At 45.1% G+C, this 7,431-nt stretch overlaps 2 pseudogenes; both read right to left on the bottom strand.

Moving 5' to 3' along the window:
* Dnd1-ps (DND microRNA-mediated repression inhibitor 1, pseudogene) lies at nucleotides 3,762-4,921 on the bottom strand (annotated as a pseudogene).
* On the bottom strand, nucleotides 5,936-6,950 carry Gm35702 (annotated as a pseudogene).
* Between the last annotated feature and the right edge of the window lie 481 nt (nucleotides 6,951-7,431).

Raw genomic sequence — 7,431 nt, 5'->3', positions numbered from 1 at the left:
TTTACTTTGATGTTGGCTACTGGTTTGCTGTAGATTGCTTTTATCATGTTTAGGTATTGGCCTTGAAGAATCTAATTTTTGAGTCATTATTTCCTCAGAGGAGTCACCTCTAAAGGCTTCCATTTACACTTCCGAGCAAAAGAGCCTCCACTCAGCTTGGCCTTGGAACCAATATGAGATCTTCCAACTTCTATGTGTATTTATCTCGAGTATACATTCTGGAAATGGGGAAATAACCACAGGATGAATCAAACAACATCCGTTATTCATGTGGCTTCCAAAAACCTCTAGCTTAACTGGAGGGCCACAGTGTTTCTTGGGATCTCAGGAAATCAGCATCAGTTCAGATCCAATATCCAATAGATTCCCAACACAGTAGCCAACTAGTGAAAGGTTGGGACCTACTCATTACCTGCTACTCTTCACACAGGTGGTGATATCTACAGCAGTATTTCTCAAGACTTCTAATTTGGAGAGACTTTAATACCACTCCCCATGCTGTAGTGACCCCACAGCCATGAAACTCATTTAACTGATACTTCATAACCATAAGCTTGCTGATGCTATGGGTTGTAATACATATATTTTGACACAAAATTATTCCAGAGGGATAGTGATCCTTATTACTGATTTAGAGTATATGAAGGATTATAAAGTTAAAAAAAAAAACTTAAACCTCAACTGTCAATCAATAAGTTGGCCAAAAATTTAAAACTGACAACTCTCAAAAACAGAAAACATTATTGTCCAACAAATATATTTTAGGAATATTTAACATCATTAGCCAGTAGGGAAATTCATTAAATTACTCAGAGATTCTATATCATGCCAAAACACAACAAAACCAAGAAACAAATAAACAAAAACCAAACACAAAACGGCATATGAAGATAGAGGAAGACTTACTGTAAGTTATCATATCTGTATCTTGAAGAATAACACATGTATTGAGATGGGAGTAAGTGTGGATAGAGGGCAGAATATTAGTGGTTTAGATAGTTTATTTATTATTCATTTATTTTTCTACTTATTTATTTATAACCTAATCAATGGCTCTCTACTGGTCACCCCCTCCCACCATCCTTCACCCCATCACCCTCTCCTTCTCTTTTGTGTGGGTGGTCGTCCCATTGGAATTCCCCCATCCTCACACAACAAGTCTATGTGAGGCTTGGCTCTTCCTCTCCCACTGAGGCCAGACAAGGCAGGCCAGCTAGCAAACATATCCGATGTAGGCAACAGACTTGGGAAAGCACTGTCTTCAGTTGTTTGGGAATAAGTTTTAAGGCCAAACTGCATATCTGCTTCATATATTAGGTGATATCTAGGCCAAGTCCTGTATTACTTTTTGCTTGGTGGTTCAGTCTCTCAGACCCCCAATTGTCCAGGTAAGTTGATTTTGATGGTCTCCCTGTGGAGTTCCTATCTCCTTTAAGGCAAAAAGTTATTCTGTCTACTCTTCCAAAAGAGTCCCAAGCTCTATCCAGTGTTTGGCTCTGGGTCTGCATCTCTCTGAATGAGCTGCTGCTTGAGTCTTCCTTTGAGTTTACTGCTGTGAAGAGACCCAGTGACCATGGCAATTCTTACCAAGGCAAAGATTTAATTGGGGCTGGCCTAAAGTTTCAGAGGTTCATTCCATTCTCAGTAGGAAGCAAGGCATCCTGTAGGCATACTAGATGCCAGAGGAGTCCAGATTTCTGCTTCTTGATCCAAACTAGAAAGGAAGTTACTCCATTCTGCTGGCAGCCAGGAAAAGAGTCTGAATCACACTGGCCAAATTTGAGCGTACATATGAGACCACCTCAACAGTGACAGACTGCCTCTAACAAGACTTCTGCTCCTCCAGGAAGACCTCAAACCCTAGTAGTGCCACTCCTCAATGGAACAAACATATTTAATTCATCAAAACTAGAAGAATTGCTGTGATATGCAATAGAGTAGATTTTCCTAATCAAAGTTGTTGAAGGCAGGGGAATACATGTGATATGAACACTTAGGAGAAAATCCTGTTGTCAGAAAACAACAGCAAAAAGGAGTTCAATCTAAGTGATGGGACAGAGAGGATCAGGAGGAAAGGATCTACCAACACAATGACAACTGAATACATTAAGAAAATATATTACATTATAACCTTACAAAATAAAGAAATAAATGCACAAAGATGAAAACATTCTCATTAAATAGCATTCTAAGACGTAGATTCAACTCTTACTGGGGTTCCAAATATTAAAAGATAATTATAGTTTGAAAAAATTTTACTCTTAACGATATTTTTTAAACTCTTTATCTTCCCTTGTAGCCCACCACACACCAGAGGGAGTGGAAAAGAAAGAATAATGGGGAAGTGGGCCAGTTTAGAAAGGTTCAAGTTTTTTAATACACTTTAAAGATTACAGTCCAGTCATTATCCCCCACCATCCGGTCTATGCTGACTGTTCCTCGTCCCATAGCATCTCCGTCCACAGCCCATCTCCAAGAGCACACGCTCAACTCCAACCCCTAGTCCACCAGACCTACTCAGTTCCTTTGGCCTCATATCTGCTAAGGGTTAGCTGTATCTTCTCTCACTGGTGCCAGATCAGGCAGTCCTCTGAAGTATAGGTGTTGGGGGCCTCATATTAAGAGGTGTTTCCTATCTAGTTGGTGGCTCAGTGACTGAGAGATCTTGAGGGTCCAGGTTAGTTGTGACTGTTGATCTTCCTGTGGGGTTGCCATCCTCCTCAGCTTCTTCTGGCTTTTTTCTACTATAACCACTGGGGTCCCCGGATTCTGTCCATTGGTAGGGTGAAAGTATCTGTATATGACTCTTTAAGCTGCTTGTTGTCACTCTCAGAGGGCGGTCCTCCAAGTCTTCTGTCTGTAAGCACACTGTAAAGTTCTTTACAGCAATCCTTGTCTCTGTTGTTTGGAAATTTGCAGTTCAGGTCACAGGTAAGCCCAGCAGCTGGATCCACTAGCAAACACTTCACAAATACAATAAAAGTGGTCCAATGTGGAATGTCAGGATAAGAAACAGAAATCAGCAGCAGTGGCACTACCTAGCAGAGACAGCCACCCCTCAGCCTAGGCATGCATCAGCAGGAGGGACAAAGAATAACACAAGGTGCAAATTGTCCTCTGAGCCTCTCTCAGGGAATGGAAGATCATCAAAGAAGACTCAAGATCCACAAGCACTGCACATCAAACACTATAGGCAAGCCTAGCTCAGCCTCTGTCACTGTCCCTCAAGTCTTGCGCTCTTCCAACTGGCCAGGAAGAACGACGCTGCAACAGGATCCTTCTGCACACGTTTATTCAGTCCTGTTTCTTCTTGTTTATATCTTTCTTGTTTATATCTCCCTTGTTTATATCTCCCTTGTTTATAGCTCCCCCGAACCCTGGGCCTCTCACTCTTAAATACTCTCAGTTCCCATCCAGGCACAGCAGGCCACGCCACCTCACCAGGCATGCAGCTTCAGCTAATCAGGGCAGCAGGGGCATATCTCCATCAAAATGGATTCACCGGTATCCTGGTACACCTGTGCAGCTCTCAAGATGTTTGTGGCTTATATGAGGAAGTCAGGTGCAAGTCATACGACTTAGCTGCAGTCCCTGGCGCCTTTGGGACTGCCGCCACACCCGCTCCTCACACTCAAGTTCTATTTATATTTCTCCAAACATCACATGTCCTCCACAGGAATTTCCTGGCCACCTGTCTCAGGTGACTTCATGTTGCCAATCAGCCCAAGTTCACAAAAGCTGCAAGCCGAGCAAGAGAAATTGCACAGGCTCTGCTTAACCCATTTAAGGGTGCCTGTAGAAAGAAGGGGTCACTGCTTAACCATAGTACCTGCTTCAGCCCCAGGAGACCACAAGCTCGTCCTAGGTTCACGCAGTGCCTCCAGCAGCTTTGCTGACACAGCATCCTTGGCTACCTCCCATCCTGCCAATCAGAGGCCAGCACAACCCAAATGAGGCCCTGAAAGGCACTGGATGCCCAGGGATCACGACCTGGTACCAGAAGTGATGCCAGCCAGCAGGCCCTGTTCCTAAACACTTGATCAGGAACACTGGGCTGCCTAGCTTCATCCGTTGACACAGTAGTTGCAGGGCAGCCCGAGCCCCTTGGGACCCTAGCTTCTTCCTGGTCTGGGTTAGTTGGCTGACATCTGGCCTGAGGAACCACAGTGAGGGACCTGCAAGTTGCTGGCGGAAGTGCTGCTTTAGGTCTGTCTTGAGCCACTCCACAGCCACCTGCTCTCCACAGAGGCGTGACTGACCTTCTACCACGGCCCTTTTGGCCATGGCAGCAGCTCGGTACGTACTGAACTTGAGCAGTGCAATCAGAGAGGGCACAGACCCAGGGCTGGGTAGCAGCAGCAGCATCTCCTGCAGGCAGGGACCGGACGGTTTCAGGGCGAGCAGTAAGCTCAGCAGTTTAAGCTAAGAGGCAGCCGGTCCACCGTTAGCTCGCACTTCTCGCACTCCTTGTGCTTTGGCACACCAGGAGCTGGCAAGAAGGCCGCAGCTGGTGGTTGTGCAGCGTGGCAATGGCGGCCTGGGCACCGCGCTGCGAGCTGTAGCACGCATAGGCAAAGCCGCGGTTCAAACCACTTAAGGTCATCATTAGGCAGAACTCATAGAGGCACCCCTCGCGCTGGAAGAGTGGTATTAGCTGGTGCATGTACACGTCCTGCAGAAGTCGTCCGATATACACCTCGGACCCTTATGGTGGTGGGCTGCCCACCCAGCCTGGGGGTGGCCCTTCATACTTCCTTTGCCCATTGACCTGCGCCAGGCGGATGCCAGTCTCCCTTACCCACGCCTCCAAGGCTGCCTTGTTCTCTGGATTTACCCTCTCACACCATTGCTCACACTCCCGTTTGGACTGCATAGCTCTTTCCAAAGTCTTGTAGGTGATTCTTTAGACCTTCCTTCGGCTTCTGCCTCTCCAAACTTTTTATACAGAAGAAAATAGGGAAGTTAGGTGACACATGGCAAGGTACAAATGAGGTTACCGGATGCTTAATGACTCTTACACAAAACAGAGGAATGCAAACATAAAGACTGGCAGGAACTGGGCAATAAAACAACTGAGACAAAGTCAGCTCTATCTAAGGTCAGCTCTAGTCTTAGAAGCCAGGTGTGAGGTGTTTACACTCCTAGGGCAAGGGCTTTCACACCCAAGTCATGGTTATAATTAGGGAGGGAGTTCCGCTCTAGCTAACCATCTCATGAATAATGCAATACTCTAAAACCACAGCCTGATCTACTTCCTAAACCATTGTAAATTCCTGTATATGGGAGTGACTTGGCTTTTATTCTAAGTGATAGTGTGGGGGGACTTTCTACTAATAAGTAATATAGTCTGCCCTACATAACTATAATAAGAATTCTAAACTTACGTTGCTAAGCTTGCCCTGAGATTTCTAACTGTATGTAGTAGATAGTAAAGCCTGATTTCTTTCACTATCTCTCTTACAATACTAGAGGTAATTCTGAATGTCACTGAATAGGCAACAGCCTTACTGAATTCCAAGCCCAGGGTCAGCTCAAGGACTACCTAGGGCATTGGTGAAGGTCAGGAAGCAAAGTTCACTTTTGCTTAGGTATTTGGCAAGTCTTTGCTTGGAGGCACCTATAACAAAACAATACTGAAAGGAAGCACACAGATCCATTCTCAAGGACAAAATTGGAGCATACGTGCTATGGAATGCCACAGTTCCAGGAGACTAAGTTTCCGTGAAACTCTTTGCCTCAGGACTGCATCCAGGCTTTTGGCCTGTCATGCCTGTCACTACTGGAGTGGATGTAGCAACCTTAAGTTTGGACTTGAGTTAGTCAGCATCCTTCAGTCAGTTTCTTGCAGTACTCACCTCCCCTTATTGTTGATTGAGCATCTCATGTTGTACACACCAAACATCCCCTTCCCTTTTGTTCTCTAACACACCAATCTTCACTCTGGGCTTGTCCACGTTATGGCATCTCCCACAGCTGACAGCTCCCCCATCCTGCCTATTGTCCCCATTGTCACTGGACTCTCAGGCCACCTATAGTCCAACACCAGGGCAGAGAAGGAATTCAGGTCTTTTAGGTAGGGATGAGCTGCCAGAATCTGGTCTATCTTCCGTTTTTTGCTCAGAGTCAGGGAAGATGTTCAGCAACACCTCCCTCAGCTCGCTTGTCTCTGCAGAATATCTCTGGGCCAGCTCAGAAAGGTTCTGCTGCATTCTTGGAAAGGTGGCCATGGATGTGGAATGAGGCTGCTGAGGAAGCCAAGGGTTGGAAGCTGCTCTATGGGTCCAGGGTGGAGCCTCGTGGCTCGTGTTGACTCCCTGGGTGTTGTGGCTCCGGAAGCCAGGGCCAGATGTGTCCACACTTGGTTGGGCGTTGATTCTTGGATGCATGTCTCTAAGAAAGGTCTCCTTTTGAAAAAATTCATCATGCCGAGGTCCATTTCTTCCCAGAGGGTCATCAGGAACCATAAATATGTCCCCCACGAAAGTGTACGGAAGCAGTCTTGTTTTACTAATTTCTCTCCAGGACACCGACTCTGTCACAAACTCTCTCAAGTTATCATTTGTTACAATTATACCCTCAGTCTTGTCTGCTAAGTGAAGCAAGAACCTGTCTTCATGAGAAGCAATTCTTTGCCCTAAGACCTTCCGGGCAGGAGTTAAAGCTAATATCCCAAGGTCCTGGAGCTGGCTTAAGAAGTGCTGTTCTGTGGCATTAGGATCCAGACTTGTTCTCCACTGTGGGACAAACACAGTGATGTTTCTGTTGCCGAGCTTCCAAAAATATTCAACTGCAAGCTCTATGCCTCGTCAGCTAAAGAACTTTTTCAGACCATGGGTGATGGCAACGTTACTGCCGTCTATAACAATATGCTTCAAATCGTCCCTTCTTGGTTCATTTTTTAAGTCCAGTTCATATGGTATTTTCAAATATGGTATTTGCAAATACAGCATTACAAAGATTTTAGAAGAAAAACTCCAACTCAAGAAGGTTGACTATATCCAAGAAAACACAGGAAATTAATTCAGAGCAGGAAAAAAAAAAGAAGTAAAACAGACACACATACATACACACACACACACACACACCACCACCACCACCACCACCACCACCACCACCACCATAACCACCACTACCACCAATAGCACCATCATCACAACAACATCTATCAAAATAACAGTAATTAACAATGTTTGGTCATCAGTATCTTTGAACATCGAACATCGATGGACTCAATTCCACAAGAAAAAAGCTCAAGCTAACAGCTTAGATACAAAACAACATCCTTCACTCTGATACATACAGGTAAAACACCTCAGCAGCAAAGATAGTGAGTGGCAGCCTAAGAGTAAAGGCCTAGAATTTTTTTTCCAAGCAAACAGACCCCTTAAGAAAGCTGGAGTATCCAGTATAATATTGAGTAAAATAGATTTT

Source organism: Mus musculus, chromosome 5 (assembly GCF_000001635.26).
Source record: "Mus musculus strain C57BL/6J chromosome 5, GRCm38.p6 C57BL/6J".
Lineage (NCBI taxonomy): Eukaryota > Metazoa > Chordata > Mammalia > Rodentia > Muridae > Mus > Mus musculus.
The sequence above is the reverse complement of the archived record's forward strand: the minus strand, read 5'-3'. Positions and strand labels throughout refer to the sequence as shown.